The 10,516-nt window shown below is 51.1% G+C and overlaps 3 long non-coding RNA genes across 3 annotated transcripts in view; all 3 read left to right on the top strand.

Annotated features, from left to right (window-relative positions):
• Window positions 1–1,048, top strand: part of LOC104848719 — a 2,641-nt gene extending 1,593 nt beyond the window's left edge. The window contains exons 2-3 of the long non-coding RNA XR_776503.2: window positions 94–215; window positions 407–1,048. This is a non-coding gene — a long non-coding RNA (uncharacterized LOC104848719). The remainder of the gene's footprint in view (window positions 1–93; window positions 216–406) is intronic.
• Window positions 1,049–3,105: 2,057 nt separating this feature from the next.
• On the top strand, window positions 3,106–8,165 carry LOC104848718. Its single transcript, XR_776502.2, has 3 exons — window positions 3,106–3,371; window positions 3,925–5,131; window positions 7,376–8,165. It is a non-coding gene; the product is annotated as an uncharacterized LOC104848718 (long non-coding RNA).
• A 2,142-nt stretch (window positions 8,166–10,307) lies between these two features.
• Window positions 10,308–10,516, top strand: part of LOC104848720 — a 4,851-nt gene continuing 4,642 nt past the window's right edge. The window contains exon 1 of the long non-coding RNA XR_776504.2: window positions 10,308–10,486. This is a non-coding gene — a long non-coding RNA (uncharacterized LOC104848720). The remainder of the gene's footprint in view (window positions 10,487–10,516) is intronic.

Genomic DNA, 10,516 nt, shown 5'->3' with positions numbered 1-10,516 from the left:
GCCGGCCGGCCCTGGAGTTCTCCTGGCCCAGCCGCCAGCACCGGCCAGCCCGGGGGGCCTTCGGTTTGCCTGCCAAACGCTATTTCCAAACAGGTCACATTCACAGGCACAGGGCTGTGGCCCGTCGTTGGGAAGGACACCTTTCGACTCATAGCAAGAAAATGAGATGGAAACAGCCCTGCTCATTCCAGGGCTTGTAAAGGAGACTGAACAAAGTACGTTAGACGGGGTTTGCCATCCCCTGCCTTAGAGACTACCAGGGCGTTCACAGGACAGGGAAGGCCAAGCGTGGGGTGGCAGGATGGGGGGCACAAAGAGCAGGGTCTCGGGGTGCCCTCCAAGGAGCCTTTTCAGAAACTAGGATGCCATAGCAAGCACCCTACTTGCAACACCTATTTTGAAACAGGCCTCAGTTTTCCCCTGGTGAAGCGGACACACTGGGTACCGATGCTCTCTGACGCAAGCAGCCACTGCTTCTGAGGAAGGAGAAGCCTGTGAGGAGCGCGGGACAGCAACCTCTTTTCTGACGTGGGTGAGTCCCGCGCAGACACCTGGCACTCTCTCTCCAGGCTGGCGGGCAGGCCTGGGGCACTGTTTCATTTGCTCCCAGAGCTTGGGCTCATGGTTCAGTTCTGCAGGCCACCCTCCTTCCTGGTGGGAGACTCCCCTCGGCGGTGGCACCGGTCCCTTCGTGGGCTGGCGAATTGTTCTGTGCTCCGGGCCTGAAGGACTTGTCTAGATTTGGCCAACATGACCTGTGTGAAGCACAGAAGATGAACCCTCTTGACTGGCAGCGAGCTGCATGCAGGAGGCGCCCTGGTTGGCCTGAGGTTGCCCATCCAGGCCTGGTGTGGCAGCTCGGCTCTGCCATCCTGACCCCTGGCGCCCTCCTCTCTTCCTCCTGTGGCTCAGCCTTTTTCCTCTTTTACCTGATAATATAGCAACATCAGAGAAAAACATTTCCCAAAAAGCCTTCCAAATCCTGCCCTCCTAACCCATTCTCTCTCTATATATAGGTGTGTTTGTTTGCTTGCTTTTTGGTACTGGGATCAAACTCAGGACCTTGCACTTGCGAGGCAGTCGGTAGAACCACTCAGCTAAGTCCCCAGCCCTGCAGGTATGTTTTTAAAAAACAATTCGGGTTCCGGCTACAGCTCAGTGATACCAAACAACAACAACAAAATCCACGTGATAAAAATGGCATGGAGCCACAGGCACACATACCCTGGTTGTGATGTGTCACCACTGAGGACACCCGGTAGAGGTCGGATTTCCTGTTTTGTTTTGTTTTTTTGTGGTGCCGATGATCGAGCCCAGGGCCTTGCACATGCCAGGCAAGTTCTCTTCCGCTGAACTGGACCCTGAAACCTGTCTCATTTCTTATAACTGCACGCGGGTTGACAGTGACCTAAGGGGAAATCTCAGTGAGAAGAGCACGTGGCTCCCTGTTGAGCCATTTCCCGTGGAGATGGTGCTGCAGTCATTCCAGTGTCCCACGGCCCTGCTGCACGCGCTCTGTGGCCACATGACACTTGTCCTGTGGGTGTCAGAGGGTTCCCTTAATCACCCCTCTTTTGGAAGGTGTTTCCAGTTTTTAGCTACTGCCAACAGTGCACTATTATTTGAACTATTTCATTAGGGTGAATTCCAGGGAGTGGGGTTCCCTGGACACGAGGTTCAGACTTTTAGGTCTTCCCGTATTCTGCACCTTTGATTTTATGGTCCCTTTAGGGCTGACTTTTCTAGGGGCAGATTGGCTTTTCCTCAAGACACCATAAGTTCTAGGGCCAGGGATTTAGCTCAGTGGTTCTGCTACCTGCCTTGCAAGCACAAGGACCCGAGTTCGATCCCTGGTACCAAAAAAAGAAAACAAAACAAAACAAAAAAAAGACAGCATAAGTTCTCTGCCAGTGGCTTTTAGCCTTTAGATTTGTAGGGAAAAAACAAGGAGCCTCTCCCCGCGTTTCTGCCCACACAGTATCGCTTGGGATTTGAGTGGCAGAATGACAGCAGCAACCACACCGCTGGAGGAGCTGTCACGGTGTCACCCTCCCGCGGCCCTGGCGGGTGGCCTGGGCCCCCGGAACACGGCTCAGGTTCAGCGCGGGGGTCCCAGGCTGCGAGGGTGGCGGGGCCTCCACGCATGCGCGATGCCCGCCACCCGCCTGCTCGGAAGCCGTTTCTGAGCCCACCGCTCTGGGCTGTCGGCAGCTTGAGAGACCTCTGTGATGTCCTCTGTCTGTCCCCAGGTGGGAGCGCTGGATGACAGCCCGACCTCCCACTGGGGACACAGCCCCCGGGGGTCACGGCCGGCACGGGGCGGGCCTGGGCCTCCAGAAAGCTCTGGAGCCAGGCACTGGTGCAAACTGTGGCAGGAGTCTATTTATTACTTTTTATTTATTTTAATCTTATCTTAAAACGCATTCTGTTTCATTCTAATTATTTTATTAGAGTCAGTGTAATTTTAAACATTTTAAATTGTTTTATATTTTCTTTCTTTCTTTTCCTTTCTTTTTTTGGTACTTGAATCGAACTTGGCACCTTGTACTTGCGAGGCAGGTGGCAGCACCACTGAGCTAAATCCGCCGCCCTATATTTTACTTTAAAATTTTAATTTCAGGGGCCGGGGATTTAGCTCAGTGGTGCTGCCACCTGCCTCGCAAGCACAAAGACCCAAGTTCTATCCCTGGTACCAAAAAACAATTTTTTAAATTTCAGTTTTAAAATAAGAACCAAGACCTGTCATGTAAGGGTACAAGATCCCAATGATGAATGTAACTGTACTGTATACCTAAAATGTACCAATAAACTCAATGAGAAAAAGAAGGGAAAGAAATTTCAGTTTTAGTTTTTTGCAGTTTGGATTGCCAGATAAAATATAGGATGCCCTGATATATTTGGATTTCAGATGAGCAAAGATACTTTTAAGTAGAAGTGTATTCTGTTTAGTTATGTCCTATTTCATTCATATATGATGGTCATCCTGTTGATTTTGTTCATTTTTGTTTTGTTTTTTTGGCTTGAACCTTGGCCTTTGCACTGAGCTGTATCTCTAGACCTCTTTTTAAAAATTCTTACATTCTGAGACAAGATCTTTCTGTGTTGCCCAGGCCAGGCTGGAATTTGCAGTGCAGTGCTCCTGACTCAGTCTCCTGGAAGGCTGGAACCGTGCAGTATTTCTGTCTGCTAAATCTGACAGCCCAGTTTGCCCGGCAGCATCTAGTCTGGAGGAAACCCTGCTCCACCTGTGACAGCCAGTAGTCCCTGTGAACGTGGGACACAGTCTGGGGGCGCAAGAGGGCGTGTGTACCCTAGTGTCACCCAATGGAACTGGCCAGCCTCCCTGAGGGCGAGTGGCACAGCCCCAGCAGGTGCACAGACCCCAGCACCCTGGCTCAAGCCCTCTGAAGTGCCCCCAAGACCTCTGTCCTGTGACAGGGGTGGCAAACTTGTGGTACACATGCTGCAGGCTCGCGAGCTGAGTCCCGCGGCATCACCCCAGCAGCCAGACGTGCAGGTTTAATTGCAGCATCGGCACCTTGCAATAAATAAGTGGGTTCTGGGTGGCGGTTGGGCACTTGGCCTCCGAAAGGTTCGCCACCCGTGTCCTATGAGCAAAGAGCTCTGAGGAAGGGACCAGCTCTGCCAATAGCAGATCTGGACTTGTTGCTGGCCTCAGTTTCTCCAACTGTGGAATGGGGCCGTTGTCTGGGTTATGTGAGATGATAGATGTGAAAGTTCCTGGTGACCCAAGAAGCCCAGACATCGGACTGTGTGCTTAGCTTTCTCTGGTCCATTTCAGAGGGAGATTCACAAACAATAGCGTTCACCAAGTTTAAGTACACAGCTTGATGAATGTTGACCATAGGCACAGACATGTGACCACCTCATAGCAGTGAATTTTTTTTTTTTTTTTTTTTTTAGGTCCACAAATCTTTGGTGGACATCTGCTCTCCCCTGTGCTCTGGGGTGTACCAGGCACTCAGGGTACAGAGATGAAGGCCTCAGCCTTTCCTGGAGGAACTGAGTCTGGGAGAGAAGACAGCCTGTACACGGATGTGATTTGCATCAACGCAGAGCAGCAGCTCGTGGAGGCAGCACATGGGACACAGGGGCGGGGCTGCAAGGTTGAAGGGACCTGTAGGACTGGAACAATCTAGAACGTTCCAGAAACAGGATGCCCTCCCCAGCCCCACCGGGCTCTCAGTCCCACCCTGTGACTGGGCCCTGAGTGCCCCACGGGCACCCACATCCTCCTGTTTGCCTTTTTCATCTGGAAAAGGCCTTCAAGGGCCTTCTCTGAGAAGCCATCCTCAGTTTCCCTCGTGGCTCTGGGAGAGTCTGGGGCCTGCAGGTGTTGAGGGGTGGAGAGTAGCAGGGGCTAGGAAGGCAGAGGTGGTGGGGAGGCTGGGGCTTACTCGCTGGCAGCAGGGACACAGAGAACAGGAGAAGACGAGCAGCCCGCAGGGGAGGGGAGCCTGGAAGTGTGTGGGGTATGGGCCTCTGAACTGGGGAGAAGGTGAAGTGCTCCAGGTCCAAGGTGCCACCCTCAGCCAGTGCCACCCCTGTGCCCGAGGGGCTCACCTTGGACCAGCGCCCTCATCCTCCTGTGAGCGTAGCACCCCAGCATCCATCACCTTCCAAGAACCCCACCCTGAACACACGAGTCCCTGGGGTGACATTGTAGATGTCGCCGTACCAGTGGCCTTGGGAGCACAGAATGTTGCCATTCTTGCCTCTGTCCTGTCATTCTTGCCCTTCAGGGAAATCTGAATTCCCTCCTCTCTTTCCAGCAAGTGCGGCCCCATCCCGTCCTACCTGGATGGCCACCGAGTCTTCACCGAAGTCCTCTGGGGCCAGTCTGTGCCACCGCAGCCTGAGTGATCACAGGATGCCCGCCGCAGTGCGACATGTTCTATTGTAAAAAATCAGATACTCTCATAGCAAAACTTCAGATGGTAGTGAGAGTAGTGGGGGAAGCCAAGGATCGGCCTTTCCTTGTCCCAGGCTGCAAGCCTGCCCCCCAGAGGAGCCTGCGTGTGGCAGCCATCACGTGCAGATGTGTAACTGCGTGTGCGCCCCCACGGCAGCCCAGCCTCTGCACCTGCACTCTCCACCTGCACGCGCACAGGTAGGGGTCGCTGCTCCACTCCTGCATTTTGCTCTTACGATCGTGGTCCAGAGATAGCAGTCACTGGCAGCAGAACTGCTGGCTTGACCGTCATGTGCAGTTAAAATGCTGATGACTTTTGCCAAATTGCATCTCATCATGGCTTTCCGGATTCCCTTTCCCATAAATGATCTGACACTTTTCCTCTCCTTTCCCAACGTGTCTGCATATCTTTGTTAGTCACCTGACACCTCCGTGGAAAAGTGGTTTCTTGTTGTAATTGTGTCTGTTACCCGTATGAATCTCTTTTTCTTTTGTGATGTCTCACATACCCGTCTTTTTGCCAGTAGGTTCTTTGTATGTGGGGTTTTTGTTTTGTTTTGTTTTTGGTACTGGGGATCGAACTCAGGACCGTGTGCGTGGGAGGCAGGCAGTGGCCCTCTGTATGTGGCTTATTGATTTGTAGCCATACTTTGTAGTTAAGGAAATTGGCACATTGTTTCTCATATTGTTGATAATATTTTTATTACCTTTTTATTTTGTGACAAAAATAATAAAAGAATAATAGCAGTTAATACACTATGCATCATTATTGTCAGAGTACTTACTCAGAGTCCAAGAGATAGACAAAAAGGATTCTCTTTTACAAAGAAGAAACAAGTAATAGCACAAAACTTGCTTTTCAAAAAACTAAGAGGGGGCCAGGGATTTGGCTCAGTGGTTCTGCCATCTGCCTCACAAGCACAAGGACCTGAGTTCAATTCAAAGACCAAAAACCAAAACAAAGAGAAACTAGTATCATAAGTGAAACAAATTAGCATATATGTTAAAATATTTTTGAAACAATGGAATAGATAATTTGGGGGCCTCCTTCTCCTTACTTCCTGTCTATCTAACTTCTATTTTGCTCTTTATTTGCATATATATTTTTTCTTATGCGAGAGACCATATGACATTTAATCTTGTGTATCTGATTTATTTCACTGAATGTGTTCTTAAATTGCATCCATGTACCTATGAACGCCTCCAGTGTATCTTTCTGGATGTAGCACACGACCCCATGGTGTATAAATGCTGCATTTCCTTACCCACTCATCTGTTTATGGACATATACAGTTTCCAAGATCCAGCTTTTGTAAATTGTGTGCTGTAAACATGGGCATGCATGTGTCCCAGTAATATATCTTTGCCAGCACTTGTTACTGTTAGATTTCTTTCCCCCAGTACTGGGGATTGAACTCAGGACCTTGAGCTTTCCAGGCAGGCGCAGCACCACTGAGCTACATCCCTAGCCCTATTGTTAGATTTTTTTGATGATAGCCATTCTTTCTGGGGGGAAATGGTCCTGCAGTATAGTTCTAATGTGCATTTCTCTAAAGGCCAGAGATGTTGAAGATTTCTTCGTGTGTTTACTGACAATTTGTACTTCTGAGAGTATCTATTCATTTCGGCTGCCTAATTTTCGATTCATGCTTTTTATTCCCATGATTTATGGTTCCATTTTTTACATTTACATTTTTATCTGTCTGCAGTTTATTTTGATATAAAGAAGAAAAGGTATGGATCCACACTGGATTATTTTCTAAATGGCTACCCTTTCCCAAAACAATTAAACAAATACCATTTCCCCGTGGATTCAGTGCCACTTTTATCTTATTCTGAATTTCTTTCTTTTTTTTTGTACTGGGGATCGAACTCGGGTCCTTGCACTTGCAAGGCAGGCCACCAAACTGCTGAGCTAAATCCCCGGCCCTTTATTCTGAATTTCCACGTGTATTTGATCTATTTCTGTTCTATTTGGTTCTGTTGCCCACAATGGAATTGTGATCTTGTGTATATCCCAATTGCTTTATTTGCTCCAGCTTTATAATATATTTTTACTACTGGGTAAGGTTATTTCTTAGAGATTTACAGGCTGTTTTCACTTATGCATTTTCCAGATGATGTTTAGTATTACTTAATCATTCGAGTAGGGGGTGATACAAAATACATACTTAGAAAAATACTTAATCACACTGTCCTATGTGCTATAAAGGAGAAAGTGCTGGATCTTGGGAGAAGACAGAGAACCCTATGATTCATACACACACACACACACACACACACACACACACAATATATATGTGTGTGTGTGTGTGTGTGTGTGTGTGTGTGTGTGTGTGTGTGTGTGTGTAGCAAATGTACAGGTGAACCTAATGTTTTCTCAATATAACCTTTTGTTCGAGACAAAAAGGAGTTTTCCCATTTACTCAAGTCTTCTCTTAGGTCCCTCAGTAAGTTCACAACTTTCCCTCGGAGAAGTATTATATATCCCGCGATAAGCGAATATCCACACAGCGGTCCTTTGTCTACCCTTGTGAATGGACTCTTCTCTTCCCGAGTGTCTTCTGACTGGCTGTGTGTTCCTGGGGAACCTTTCCAAACAGCCTGCCCTCGCTGGAAGCGCCTGGACAGCGGAGGCCCCCACTGCCGGGCCGCTCCCCTCCACGCCTGGATTCCGGGTGTCCCCGGCTCACCGATACCACCCTTGCTTCTCACCTCCTGGGGCAGTGGGTGCCGGGGCGAAGTGGATTTTTGTGACTATGAGCGTCACCCCCGACGGTGTCCCAGGCCACCCGGCCCCTGCCGAGCGGATTCTAGGGGTTGGACTCGGAACTTGTGGTTTGGGGCCGTGGGGACCCTGAGAACCTGCTCGGCCCATGTCCACACCCTCTCACAGGGAGATCGGAAGCTCCATCAGCCCCTCCGGGCGGCCACCTCTGGGACTGCAGACTAGGAAAAGCCGGGGACTTGGCCCCGATGTCATAGTAACAGTTTTCCAGGGAGTATGCGGTCACACAGGCTATGGCATGGAGGGAGATTTGTGGGTCCAAGAGCAGAGAACGTCACAGGCAGAGGTGGGTGCACAACTCGGTGACTTTGCTCTGTTCCCAGCCGGATGTGGTAAGGGCTCTGTAAATACTTCTTGGAGTGAACTGGGTATGTACCAGATTGGGAGCTCCATTGGCATCCGGATGATGGTGGTGATGATAACAAGTTATTATTATCTGCATTACTGGGGATTGAACCCAGGGCTTTCACAATGAGCTGCATGCTCAATCCTTTTTTTTTTTTTTGAGACAGAGTCTCCATATGTAGCTCAGATTGGCCTTGAACTCACTGTGTAACCCAGCCTGGCCTTCAACTCACAGCAATCCTACTGCCTCAGCCTCCCAAGCACTGGGATTACAGGTGTGCACCACCATGCTTGGCCCTTTTAAAATTATTTATTTTCTTTTTATTTTGAGACAGGATCATGCTAAGTCACTAAGTTGCCAAGCTTGAACTTGGGATCCTCCTGCCTCAGCCTTCGAAGGTGGTGGATGTGCCACAAGACCCAGCTGCATCTGGATTATTAAGGAGATAGTATTATTTTTTACTCCCTCATGTTTTCCAACATGTTTAACAAGGGAGTTTGATAGAATGAAAAACCCTTTCCTGTTTTCCCTAAGAATCTTGTGATGGCACTTCTCGGAGTGGCCACCAGAGGGCAGGGATACCCTCTGTCCGGCTTGATCCAGCCTCTAGGTCAAACTCTGAATGGAGCCTCTGGTTTCTTCAGAGGTCAGGGAACCACCGGGTGGCGACTCTCATGACAAGAATTGATCCTGTTTCTCAGTCTCTCAAATCTGGCTCCGAAGAGCAGGGCCTGAGGCATCTTTTTCTGGCTCTGCTGTGAGGAACACAACCTCTCAATCTGCTTTTCTCCAGGGCTGAGCCTTCCCGGGCTCTCTGGGACCCGCAGTGACAGGACAGGTCCCCTACCCTCACAGAGACCCGTCCTGGCTTGCTGACTTCCGGGTTCACACAGGAGAGCTCAGTTCTGGAGTCTGGTCTGAGGAAGACACCTGAAAGCTTTTCTTGTCTCCCGATTTCAGAGGGTTCAGTCCATGGTCACCTGGCCCATCATTTCCGGGCCTGTGGGGAGGGGAGCAGCACAGGGAAGGGCAAAGGGGAGGGAGCTGCTCACCCTTACAACAGCCAAAGGCGGGGGACAAAACACAGTCCCAAGTTGGTGCCACTGGACCCAGTACTCCACCTCCTGTCTCATCTGCTCCCATAAAGCCACCACGACACGAATCTGCCAGACAATTGGTCCACCGAGGTCGAAGCCACCTCCCAAAGCCCCCCTGTGGACACCACTGCACGGCAAGCGACAGACACATGAGCCTGGGGTTCCAAGTCCTAACTGAGATGTGTGGATAAAGGCCCAGTCCGAGCAGAAGCCAGATTTCTTTCCCCGACCCCTGCAGTGGGCTCGGCGAGGATTCATCCCTTCTCCCCACAGAGGCCCAAACACCTGCCCTATAGAGACCCAGTCTGCATGAAGCTCACAGCTTGGTAGGGGTGAGCAGAGTGGGTAAAAAATAAATCAGCATAAAGTGAAAATGGCAGCAGTGCTAGGAAGAAAGTCCAGCAGGAGAGGGAATGAGAACAGTGGGCTGGGAGTGCTGGCTTCAGTAGAGAGGCCAGGGAAATCTCCAGTGAGGTTCATCGTGAATGGAAACCCTAGGGAAATCAGGGGTCAAGACTAGCAAGGGATGGCAGAGGGGACAGGATGTACAAAGGCCCTGAGGCAGCAGATTCCACTTCCCATGCAAGTGCGGATTCCGCAGGGGTGCGAGACCTCACGGTCCCTGTGGGTCGTTGGAGACATTGCTTTTTGCTCCTTTTGCTCGGGGTGGGTTTTTTGGGAGACAGGGTCTCACTATGTATCCCAGGCTGGCCTGGTGAAAGGTGAGGGTGGTGGCCTGGCCCCTGGGGCCCTCCGGAAGTGCTTGCTGAACCGCCTTGAACTGCCTTGGTCCTGTCCCCTTCCCGAGAATGGAGAAACGACCTCGGGGACCAAACCTCCGCGGAAAATCCGTCTCGGTTTTGGGGGCTGCGGATTAGCAGAGGCGCCAGGGCCTGCGGTGACGCGGTCGGCCACACGGGGGCGCGGCGGGGTGGCCTGGCCCCTGGGGCCCTCCGGAAGTGCTTGCTGAACCGCCTTGAACTGCCTTGGTCCTGTCCCCTTCCCGAGAATGGAGAAACGACCTCGGGGACCAAACCTCCGCGGAAAATCCGTCTCGGTTTTGGGGGCTGCGGATTAGCAGAGGCGCCAGGGCCTGCGGTGACGCGGTCGGCCACACGGGGGCGCGGCGGGGAGGACGGCGTCGCGGTCCCCCTTCTGGATTCCTGGCCGCAGGTTGGGGCCGTTTCATTCCCTCTGCGGAACAGCAGCTCAGTACAGCGAAGAAACGGACCAGGGCCACAGCTCCCTTCTCTGCGGCTCTTCCGGGTTCGACTCCGCTTCTCCAAACAACTCGCACCTGTGGCAGCTGTGTATTATCCACTGTAACGTCTTCCGGTTTCTTCCACTCTCGC

The sequence above is a fragment of the Fukomys damarensis genome, unplaced genomic scaffold (assembly GCF_012274545.1).
Source record: "Fukomys damarensis isolate Sample0158 unplaced genomic scaffold, DMR_v1.0_HiC HiC_scaffold_2, whole genome shotgun sequence".
Lineage (NCBI taxonomy): Eukaryota > Metazoa > Chordata > Mammalia > Rodentia > Bathyergidae > Fukomys > Fukomys damarensis.
Note: the sequence above shows the minus strand (reverse complement) of the source record. Positions and strands in the feature narration are given on the sequence as shown.